This window comes from Desmodus rotundus, chromosome 3, assembly GCF_022682495.2.
Source record: "Desmodus rotundus isolate HL8 chromosome 3, HLdesRot8A.1, whole genome shotgun sequence".
Classification (NCBI taxonomy): domain Eukaryota; kingdom Metazoa; phylum Chordata; class Mammalia; order Chiroptera; family Phyllostomidae; genus Desmodus; species Desmodus rotundus.
Window position 1 is genome coordinate 111,193,398 of NC_071389.1, and position 12,143 is coordinate 111,205,540.

General features: G+C 42.7%; 1 non-coding gene across 1 annotated transcript; it reads left to right on the forward strand.

Annotated features, from left to right (window-relative positions):
• Positions 1-9,133: 9,133 nt before the first annotated feature.
• On the forward strand, positions 9,134-9,202 carry LOC112317179 (small nucleolar RNA SNORD2). The gene has a single exon (XR_002976087.2). It is a non-coding gene; the product is annotated as a small nucleolar RNA SNORD2 (small nucleolar RNA).
• Positions 9,203-12,143: the final 2,941 nt, after the last annotated feature.

The following is a 12,143-nucleotide window of genomic DNA, read 5'->3' on the forward strand; positions in this document are numbered from 1 at the left end:
GGGCAGATAAAGAGCTTCCCAGACAAGAAAAAACTGAAGGAGTTCATCACCACCAAACCATTATTACGTGAAATGTTAAAGGGACTCATTAAGAAAAAGGAGAAGATCAAAACTATGAACAATATAGTGGTAATAAATACATTTCTATCACCAATTGAATCTAAAAAACAAATTAAGAACTTCTGGCCAAGATGGACGTGTCGGTAGATACACTTTGCCTTCTCACACAAGCAAAAGAAGGATAACAAGTTAAAAAAAAAATCACCAGATATGACAGAAAATCAAACTGTAGGGAAGTCTGACAACCAAGGAGTTAAAGAGGAAACATTCATTCAGACTGGTAGGAGGGGTGGATCGGAGATGGGCAGCCAGGGCGGAGAGGACTTGTGGCAAGGCAGCCGCTGGAGGACCAGGTAGGCAAGGGGGCGGCTGCTGAACAGTCAGTTCCACATCTGTGTGCAGATAAACTGGGAGGAAAATGGGAGCAATATAGACTGAGAAACCCAGGCTTCCAGCATGGCAAATAAAGCCTCAAAACCTCTGGCTATAAAAACCTGTGGGGTTTGTGGCAGTGGAAAAAACTCCCAGCCTCACAGGAGAGTTCGTTGGAGAAACCCACAAGGTCCTAGAACATACACAAACCTACCCATCCAGGAATCAGCACCACAAGGGCCCAACTTGCTTGTGGGTACCGAGGGGCAGGGAGTGACTGGAAAGCTGGTAGAGAGCCAAGGAAGCAGCATTGTTCCCTCTCAGACCCCTCCCCCGCATAGAGCACCACAACACAACCACATGGTTTTCGGTACCCTGGTGAACACCTAAGGCTCCGCCCCTTCCAATATAACAGGCGTGGGGAGACCAAAAAATATATATCATATGGCACAAGTGGAAGAACAGATTAAAACTCCCAAAATAGAACTAAGCAATGAAGAGATAGCCAACCTATCAGATGCACAGTTCAAAACACTGGTTATCAGAATGCTCTCAGAAATGATTGAGTACAGACACAAAATACAGGAAAAAGTGAAGGCTATGAAAAATGAAATAAAGAAAAATATACAGGGAATCAATCTACAGTGAAGGGAAGGAAACCTGGACTCCAATCAACAATTTGGAGCAGAAGGAAGAGATAAACATTCAATCAGAACAGAATGAAGAAACAAGAATTTTTTTTAAATGAAGAGATGCTTAGGAACCTCCGGGACAACTCTAAATGCTCCAACATCTGAATCATAGGGGTGCCAGAAGGAGAAGAGAAAGAGCAAGAAATTGAAAACTTATTTGGAAACATAATGGAGAACTTCCCCAATCTGCCAAAGGAAATAGACTTCCAGGAAGTCCAGGAAGCTCAGAGAGTCAGTCCCAAAGAAGTTGGACCCAAGGAGGAACACACCAAGGCACATCATAATTACATTACCCAAGATGAAAGAGAAGAAGAGAATCTTAAAAGTAGAAAGAGAAAAGGAGAGAGTTACCTACAAAGAAGTTCCCATTAAGACTATCAGCTGATTTCTCAAAAGAAACCTTGCAGGCAAGAAGGGGCTGGAAAGAAGTATTCCAAGTCATGAAAGGCAAGGACCTACATCCAAGATTACTCTGTCCAGTAAAGCTCTCATTTAGAATGGAAGGGCAGATAAAGTGCTTCCCAGATAAGGTCAAGTTAAAGGAGTTCATCATCACCAAGTCTTTATTATATGAAATGTTAAAGGGACTTATCTAAGAAATTGAAGATCAAAAACTATGAAAAGTAAAATAACAACAAACTCACAACTATCAACAACTGAACCTAAAAACTAAAACAAAAACAAACTAGCCCTGGCTGGTATAGCTCAGTGGACTGAGCGCAGGTCTGCCAACCAAAACATTGCCAGTTCGAATCCCAGTCAGGGCACATACCTGGTTTCCAGGCCAGGTCCCCAGTAAGGGGTACGTGAGAGGCAACCACACAATGATGTTTCTTTCCCTGTCTTTCTCCTTCCCTTCTCCTCTCTCTAAAAATAAATAAATAAAATATTTTAAAAAAACAAAAACAAACTAAGCAAACAACCAGAACAAGAACAGAATCACAGAAATGAGCATCACATGGAGGACTATCAGTGGGAAGGGAGAGTGGGGAGAACGGGGGAAAAGGTACAGGGAATAAGAAGCATAAATGGTAGGTACAAGATAGACAGGGAGAGGTTAAGAACAATATAGGAAATAGAGAAGCCAAAGAACTTCTATGTATGACCCATGGACATAAACTAAAATGGGAGGGGTGGCGCATGTGGAGGGGAAAAAAGGGCAGGGAAAAAATGGGATAACTGTAATAGCATAATCAATAAAATATATTTTAAAAAATTAAAGAAATAAATAACAAATTAAGCAACCAGACGAACAGAGACAGAATCATAGATATGGAGAGCATTTTTATGGTTGCCAGATGGGAGGTGGGTGTGGGGGAATGGGTGAAGAAGTGAGGGGATTAAGAAGTACAAATAGGTCATTACAGAATAGCCATGGGAATGTAAAGTAGAGTATAGGAAATGGAGTAGCCAAAGTACCTATACACATGACCCATGGACGTGAACAATGGTGTGGGCATTGCCTGAGGGAATGAGGGATGCTGGGTAGAGGGGAGAAAAGGGGGAAAATTGGGATGACTATAATAGCATACTCAATAAAATATAATTAAAAAAGAATAAGTGAGGTCAGCAGGGAGGTTAAGATTAAAGACAGAAATCTGAGATTGTTAGCATATAGAAGATAATTGAAATCATTGATCCAAACTAGGATGTTGATGAGTTCAGAGATAGGAAGTATATAGAATAAGAAGAGGGCCAGGAGGGGAAAACCTAATGGTCAGAGGAGACACCTAGTAATAGAAGAATGGTCTGAGTCCTGGCGGGTGTGGCTCAGTTTGTTCGAGCATTGTCCAGTAAACTTTTCAGTTCACAGGTTTGATTCCCAGTTGGGGTACATGCCTGGGTTGCTGGTTCAATCCCTGGTTGGGGAGCCTAAGAGAGGTGGCCCTGGGAGTTTCTGTCTTGCATCGATGTTTCTCTCCCTCCCCTCCCCTCTCTCTAAAATCAATGAGAGTAAAAGAAAAGAAAAGGAAATCAATGAGTGTGTCCTTAAGTGAGGATTAAAAAAAAGAATGGTCTGAATAACAAGTTTTTGGAAACCTAGAAGAATGAGAAGTTCAAGAAGTTAGAGGTTGGCTGTATTGTCAAACGCTGCAGAAAAATGAGGTAAATTAGAATTGAGATTTGGCAATTTAGTAGCAGGTGAAGTTAGAGCAGTTTCAGTGAAGTGAAGATGGAGGTTGGCCCATATTAGGTTGAGAGATGAGACATGGAAGAAGATGGGAAGTAGCTTTAGAGTTGATAAAAGGAGTTTTGATGGGTTTAGGTTGGAGGCGATATAATCATATCTATAGACTAAAGGGAAAAAGGCAGGGGAAGGTATTGACAATAGAGGGATGAGAGGGAGGGGATGTTCATGAAAAAGATGCCGGAGGAGAATGAGAGCCAGTGCTGAGGGAGGCAATATGACTAGATAAGGGGTGATTGCCTCATTTTAAATAGAGGAATAAAATCAAGGCCATCCACTGAAAGAGAGATGGGCATTGATGTGGTAGGGGAGGTTGACAAGAAGAGTGAACATTTGGAAAGATGGGAGGGAGCCGAAAAGGGGCAAGTGATAGAATTGTGAAAAAGAGGTCTTGATGAGGGAGGGGTTCATTGAGTTAATTGACTACCAATGGAAAACTATCTAGGATTGCAGCAAGTCATAATCTGCTCATGTACCTTCCTAACTTCCCAAGTACGTAAGGGCACGGAGCAAAAATGGATCTACAACAGGCAGACTATCAGGAAAAAGGGCAGGCGAAGAGATGGATCTAGAGAGAGGATCTGGCTGCTAAGTGAATGGAGATACGGGAAAGAAAATATTTCAAAAGCATTTTGTTTTTAAGTCTCTACATTAAAATGTTGCATTATGGTCTAAGCTGTGAAGTATTCCACTCCTGGGTTGACCAGTGGCTTAGTTTCAATTTAGCCACACAAAAAACAAGCGTGAGCACAACCTGGACTTCTGGAGCAATGACTTTTTACCTCGTGTCTCAGGCGACACCACAGTCTACCTATGTTAATATATAGGACACCCCTCGTTTTAGAAGTTATGTATTCCTTTTTTTTTTTTTGAACTGCCAGGTGATAATATTCACATCTTAAAATAGCATGTGTGTGTGTGGATTAAGATTGTTTCTGAGAAACCCACTGCCCTTCCCATAGCAACCTTCTGGGAGCTTGACCTTCAGGTGGCAGCTATTACTGCTTTTGTTTGACACCTCTTCCTCTTTGGTTCTTGGGCTACATGGTTTAAAAAAAAAATGAGCCAGCCTCTCTCTCTCTTTTTCTTTTTTATTAAATACATTGCATTGACACATGAACTAACCAATCATTGGCCAAGAATATGAAATTGAGAGATAGACCCAATTGATATTAGTATGTAGGTTATTGTAATAGAATCACTTCAAGTTGGGTACTAAATATGTTTTTTTTTAGTTTGGACAAATATTTGTTATAAAATAATATGCTTGGTAAGTCAACTTACCTCTCTCTATCATCTATCTATCTATCTATCCATCTGTTCATCCACAGGAGTTCCCCTTTATCTGGGGAAAGTTTCACTTTCCACAGTTTGAGTTATCCATGATCAACCATGGGCCCCCAAAAATTACATAGAAAATTCCGAGAGTAAACAATTTATAAGTTTTTAGTTACATGCCATTCTGAGTAACATGATGAAGCCTCCCACCGTTCTGCTCCATCCTGCCTAGGACAGTAGCCACCCCTTTGTGCAGCCCATCCAGGCTGTACGCACCTAGCAGCCGCCTCGGCTATCAGATTAGCTGTGATGGTATCACAGCGCTTGTGTTCAGGTAACCCCATTTTACTTAACAACGGCCCCAAAGCCATTCACATAACTTTTATTACAGTATCTTGTTATAATTGTTCTATTTTACTGTCAGTCATGTTGTTAATCTCTTACTGTGCCTAATTTAAAAATTAGTCTCTATCCTAGGCATCTATGTTTAGGAAAAAACACAGTATTCATAGGGTTCAGTACTGTCTGTGATTTCATTCATCCACTGGGGCTCCTGGGTAAGGGGAATACAGTATCCTTCTATCTTAGATCATTGTAGATTTACATGTGTTTGTAAGAAATCATATGGAGCAATCCTGTGTGCACACAGCGCAGTTCCCCCAGTCAGCCACTCCGTTTTGACCTGGTTGGCCTGTAGTTTTTGCACCCCAATGACTCCATACTGAACCCTGATGTTTCTCATGGGCTTTGTGTTGGTTTTGGACATTCTCTTCCCGTTTTGGTTCATAATTGTCATATCCACTGGTCACTTAGTATTTAACCACATCAGGGCTAATTTAAATTACTACAAGTTTGATACTGCTATGTTGACTGTTCCAGAGCCTCTTAATTGGCAACCTTGCCTTGACATTTGGAAAGGGATAATTAAATATTACATAAAGGGATCTAGAAACTGAATAAACCTAGTGTAGCACTGTTGTGAAAACTTTTATAAGATTTCACTTGGCTCCAAGTTCAAAAATGAGTCAAGATTGAACTGGTAGGTCTGGAATTCTTTTACTTAAACTAGAGTGATTCCCCACACCGGCCCTACACCTCCCGTACTTGATAAGCTTCTGAAGAAAATAGCTATGTTTTCTATGTGCAAATGTCTCTGTTCTTTTTCTTGTTTCATGCCAAAGCAACGAACTCCTTTCCCCCAAAAACAACCTTATAAGAAACTCTTCTTTCTCTACATGTTCTCTGCTTAAATCCTCTATAATATCCTTGGGATTCGTCAACTCAGTGTGACGAGACCCCTCTTGAGTTCATCCCTTCCTGTCTTCCGGTGCATCACAGCTGGTCTCCCAGCCTTACCTCCTGGGCACTGGCATTTGAGGATGCTGCCCTGTCCACATCTGCACTGATATTGCCCCTGCTCTGCTCCTTCTTAGCCCTCTGTGCTCATCTGACTCCTGTGTCTGCTGGGCTTGCCCACTCCTTATCTCTGACCTTATCTCTTTCGCTTGTCCCGTCGGTGTTTCCGTTCCCAGGATTCTGACTTGGATTCTCTCCACTAATCACCTGGGTCTTCTCTTGAACACGATTTCATGCTTTCCCAATAACTCCAATTGCTAATGGTGGGAATGTCTTGCGGTTTCTTTTCCTTAGAGGTCTCTAAAATCGGGAGTAATCTTCCTTGAGAATACTATGGAATTTAGGGCAAACTTGCCTAAAAGCAAAATATTCAACCTAGAAAGACAAGATAACACTGGAATTGGACATTGTTTAGCAAAGGGTAGCTGACCTAGATGAGAAAAATAATTCAGAGACTGATTTGAAACCTCTGAGTTCACTTTCTAAATACTCTGAAGGAGAGTTGAGAGTGTGAACTGTTTTCTAAAAAGACCTAGAATGCAAGAATTTCCAAGCACATCTCTCACTGACCTACAATGACAATCCTCTGTGAAGGGTAAGATGCCTGGTTGAAAAGCAGAGTCTATGTCAACGCACAAGACTTAGAAGTGCCAGGGCAAAATGAATGTTTAAGAAGAACTCGGCACTTTGCTTTTTCAAAAAAACTGTTCCTGGTGCCCAACACTTGCCATGACCACCTTCCACCACCACCACCCACACTGTGTATGTGGCTAATACTGGAGGGAGCAGGAAAACAAAACAAAAACTTCCTCACAGGACTAGTTTCTCTGACTGTCCTTGTTCCAAATCACTAAACTAGGTTCATCCCCTTTCTTCGTAGCTTAGCCAGATGAGAATGTTGCTCCAATTATGTTTTGCAAACTGCCTTTAAATCAGATACTCCCGCCCTGGCTGGCGTGGCTCAGTGGATTGAGTGCCGTCTGGAGAACCAAGGGGTCGCGGGTTCAATTCCCGGTCGGGGCGCATGCCTGGGTTGCAGGCCAGGTCCCCGGTGGGGGACGTGTGAGGGGCAACCACACATTGATGTTTCTCTCCCTCTCTTTCTCCCTCCCTTCTCCTCTCTGAAAATGAATGAATAAAATCTTTTAAAAAATAAATTAAAAAAAAATAAATCAGATACTCCCAGCCCTGGCCAGGTAGATAAGTTGTGGCAAGCATCGTCCTGATAAGCCAAGGTTATGGGTTTGATCCCTGGTCAGGGCACACACAAGAATCAATCAATGAATACATAAATAAGTGGAACAATAAATCTATCTCTCTTTTCCTCTGTCTCTCAAATCAATTAAAAAAAAATTAAATTAGACACTCTCACTGGGCACTTCAAGTTGACCTAGGAAGGAGATGAGAGCCTCCCCCACTGCTGAGAGTCCAGACCGTAACCCTGTCTCCATCCTGACAGTTTCAGCATTAATGAGGTTTGCTGTCTGCAGAGGGCGTTAGGAGTGGAAGAGCAATGTTGCTCTTTCATTTTCCCTCTCCAGGGCCAAGTTAAATTCCGGACAACCACATACAGTGGGGATTTTTGTTTTCTTTCTTCCATCCCCAGTCCGGGTGGCGGCAGAGCTCAAAGAGTAGTCTGTTCTGGGGAAAAGTCGGCGTCTGCCTCTCTCCCAAACCAGCCCTGATCAAATCCCAAGCAGCCGGTCCTTAGATAACAAGGCTGAGAAACCCGAAACCAACAGCTCTGACTCTCATCAGTGCCCTGCATCACCGTCTGGAAACCGAGACATGTTGCTGAGATGCCACAGTGATTGAGTGTTAAGTGGCATGGCTGGAGTTCTCTCACCGGAGTTTCTAGCCTAGACCTATGAACTTAGACAAAGAAGGTTTTCAGAAAGCCCGTCTTGGGCTCGAGCACTTGAGCTGTTTTGTGGCACTCTGCACATGTACTGGCCTTTAGAATCATTGTTCTCCCCTAGCAAAGCCATGAGGTAGGTTAATCCTGCCCTGCGTCCACTGGCCAGGTTGCCTGCAGCCATCCCAGCAGGTGAGTGCATTCGATTGTGTTTGACAAGGGAAGGAACATTTATATTCCACTTCTACTTTATTAGGGGAAGGCATCCTTAGGTGAATGGGCCTTAGAAGAGGCAGAACCTCATGTGACTAGGGAATAAGAACATTTTCCATAATTATGGATTATAGAATGTAGAACAGATCTGGACACTGACAAGCCCTGTTAGGGAGTGGAGAAGTTGTGACGTCAGAGGCCTGGAGACCTACGGCTCATTGTGAAAATGCTGGGGACACCCCCAGTGTTTTAGAAGGTGGTGCCAGAGACCTAAGGCATGCAAGAAGGCTGCCTCTGAGTCCACCCATCTGTGCAGCCTCACAAAGGGAAGTATGTATACACCTGTGTGTGTTTGTGCTTGTGAGAACCAAGCCAGTGGGATGTATCCTTGGGAAAAGAGAAGGAGGTGTCAAGGGTTCACTCAGAGGTATGGGCACTACGGACCATGGGCCTGGAGCCATGGTGAGCCACATGGTGAGCTTCTAACATCAAACACGTGCCAGGACTTGGGAATCTACTCAGAGTTGTGGGTCCCTATGCCTTAGCTTCAGCTACAATCCCTCCACCATTATTTGTAGTGGCAGACTGCGGGATGCAGACAGGAGAGTGTCTTTCTAGAGGAGGGTGAGAATGTTTTCCTAGTGGGGTTACTGGTCTGAGAAAGGTAGAGCTTCAGGGAGGCTCATTTAGCCTTTGTTTCAGCACCAACTAATGAGCAACAAAAAGTGCTGTTCACTCTTTGTCTTTGTAGGTTTCCCAGCAACAAAGCATACCTGAGTGGAGGGAAATAATTGGTATTACTCAGTGAAAAACCCACAAGTCAAAGTTAATTTTTGACTTGGATAATTGTCTGCTTACTTTCTGGGGAATCCTTTTTCCTTGGGGAGGAAGGCAGAAAGAGAGGTTGTAATAATTATGGGAAAGGACACCCTGGTAGGGTGGCTCAGTTGGTTGGTGCTTTGTCCGGTACACCAAAAGGTGGGAAATTTGATTCCTGGTCAGTGCACAAACAGAGGCTACAGATCGATGTTTCTCTTTCTCTCCCTCCCTCTCCCTTCCTCTCTCTAAAATCAATAAACATATCCTTGGGTGATGATTAAAAATAATAATAATGATAATTAGTGAAATTATATTCATCATCTTTTGAGACAGACCTGAAATGAAGAGAATACTCATTGCTGGTCACTTGATTAAAAGAAAAAGAAAGAAAAAATGATAATAATTATAGAAAAGGAAAGCAAGACCCAGCCATAGATGCCAAATTTCAGCTTCGAAGCATACAGCTCTGTCTGGGTCATCACGCTTGAGGACTGCATCAGCAACTTGTTTGCATGGAAGGAAGATGAAGCCCTAAGTTTTCAGTAGGTGAATTGCCCAGGATCATTTCTAGCTAATGTGCTTTGTTCTGACCCTTCAGCATAACGTCTCTGACCTCTCTTCAAATTTTCTTTGGCTCCCCATGATGCAGTCTTGCACATAATCTTCCATAGGGATGGTAAATAGTCATCTGCTTCCCTTTCTAGTACGAAATTTAGGACCATAGGTGGCTGTAACCATGCAGTAACTTCATTTCTTTAATATGACCTTTCTCCTTTCTTTTGTTTTGATTCAAGCTGGCTTCATCCAGCACCCTGACTCACCCACCTCTCTCTCCCTTGCACGAGCTCACCTGTTACTCTGGGTTTGGCATCATTTCCTTAGAGACAAACCTTTATTTTCTTGACTGCAAACTCCTGTTTGTGTTTGATTGGGTTTTGATGCACACAGACGAACAAACCCTTAGTTCATTAACAACAGAGCGACTAAGGCTTGGTCACAGCTCGTAAAATTCTTTCCATCATCTAGACAGAAGGTCCCAACTGTACTGGAATTAAGAAAAGCAGCCAATAAGAAGTATTCAACGAGAGTTTCCACACTTTCCTGGGATTGGCCTCCATGGCAGACACTCTACAGAAAGATTTGTAAAAGATGGAAGGAAAGGACAGGGAAAAAGATCTCTCTGGTAAAGAGCAAAGCAGGCAGCATTGATGAGGGTGGGGAAGGGGAGAATTATCATGTGGCTGGGTGAGTTATAGAGATGTGCTGAGAGTGAGCTCAGAGTTTCCAGGGTGAATATATTTCTCCAGGGGAACTTCCAGGGTAACAACATGTGCAAAGGAAAAAAAGAGGAAAAAAAGCCTGGATCTGAAGTAGGAAGCCTGAGTTTGAGTCCCATCTAAGACACAAGTCACCTACATCACTTTGAGCCCTTTATTAAAATCCCCAAGCCCTTTACCACAATAAAAATGGATGTAAAAGAAAAGAGAAAAATGATTGTTGCAAAATTGCTGTAATGGTAAAAAAAAAAACTCTAAGCCCATTTTCTTTTTTAAAAAGTTGTTTAAAAGATTTAATTTATTTATTTTTAGAGAGAGGAGAAGAGAAGGAGAAAGAGAGGGAAAGAGACATCAATTTCCGGTTGCCTACCACGTGCACCCAACTTGGGGCCTGGCCCGCAACACAGGCATGTGCCCTGACTGGGAATTGAACCGGCAACCTTTTGGTTCACAGGCCAATGCTCAATCCACTGAGCTATACTAGTCAGGGCTAAGCCTATTTTCTTATCTGTAAAATTAAATCAGTGAAACCTACAGCTTTGGGTATGAATGCTTTACATGTGTTGAAAGAGATAGATAAATGCTTGTCAAGGTGAACATGCACTTGGGGATAGCTTTAGCACTGTTCTTTCTCTCCTAGAAATTCTCTCAAAGGAACTCAGTCCTCCCACATCTCAGTCTAAAACATTGGCTTAGCAGTGGCCCAGAGATACTCATTGATTTGTCAGAATTTCTATTACCGTTATCTCCATGAGATACATTTGAATAGCAGAGAAGTTCCTGAAGTGAAAAAAAAGGAGAGGGAAGGTCTGTCTGGGCATGAGGAATTATGGAAGGTCAGGCCAGAGAAGGGGATCTCTGGGTACAATGGAAAGAAGACCAGGGACTAAAGACCTGGTCCTAGTTCTGATTATATCACTTACTGGGCACATGAACTTGGTGCAGGTTATCTTAAACTGAGGCTTATGAAGTTTGTTTGCTATCACCATCTAGTTGTACGAAATAAAACACATGTTATAGATGTAAAAATGCTCTGTAAGCTCAAAGATGCCCCATTAAAATGTAGATGTCAGGTTTTAGGAAATGGGAAGAGTGGAACTGGGGTCATGGAGTTACTTATATTCTAATATCTATATAGACCAGAATAAAAATTGCTCTGGATACAAGAGTTCTGCTACCATACCTAATATTCACTGAAATCTTTCCCTTTGAACTCTCTGCAAACCAGAAATTTTTGGTCTCTTGGCTAGACCTGGCCTATTTTAGAAAGCTTAGTTTGACATCTCTAACCAAGCCTCTGTAATCTGGGAAAAGAACATTTGTGGTTTGACCTGCCATCTTTGTGGTTTGACTTGACTCTAACATTCTTGATAAGCCAAAGCCCAGAGCCCATCCATCAGTTTTACAGATGACATGATAGAAATTATTTTTCTTATCAGGTGCAACTTCTGCAACATGATCCTGGGCCATTCTGAGTCAGGCACCAGGGCTGAAGTGGGAGAGCAAAGCGACAATGGAAATCATTAGGACAACCAGTGAGCATCCCGTTAAATTTTCATGAAAATAAACAGACATTGGTGGCAATGTTATGCCACCAAAATTTGTCACCATGAATACCTCAAGCCACATGCTTATCTCTGGACCTGAGGGAGGATGACAGCTAGCTCAATTAACTGAGAATGGAATTCAGGTCTCAAAGTCCAGATCCTTCGCTGCTATGAGTGAAATCACTAGGAGTCAAAAAGGGATTTCAAGTAAGCAGTATGAACTCAGGGTCTGGGGGTGATGGCTATCTCAGTGCTGAAGAGGCAACCACAGCAAGAAAGAAAATAGAAGAGGGAGAGAGCAGAACCACAAGGGTTTCCTGGCCTCCTTATCCCTCTCTATCCCTTCACCCTCTCACCATAAGTAGGGAAAGGAATGATCTACTCAAGTCTCCCCCTGAGTGCTAGGTCAGCTGCACTGAGCTCACTTCGAGCTCTGGACTCCTGTTAAGCCAGCGTCCACTTCTCCTTCCAGCCACCATCGTGATC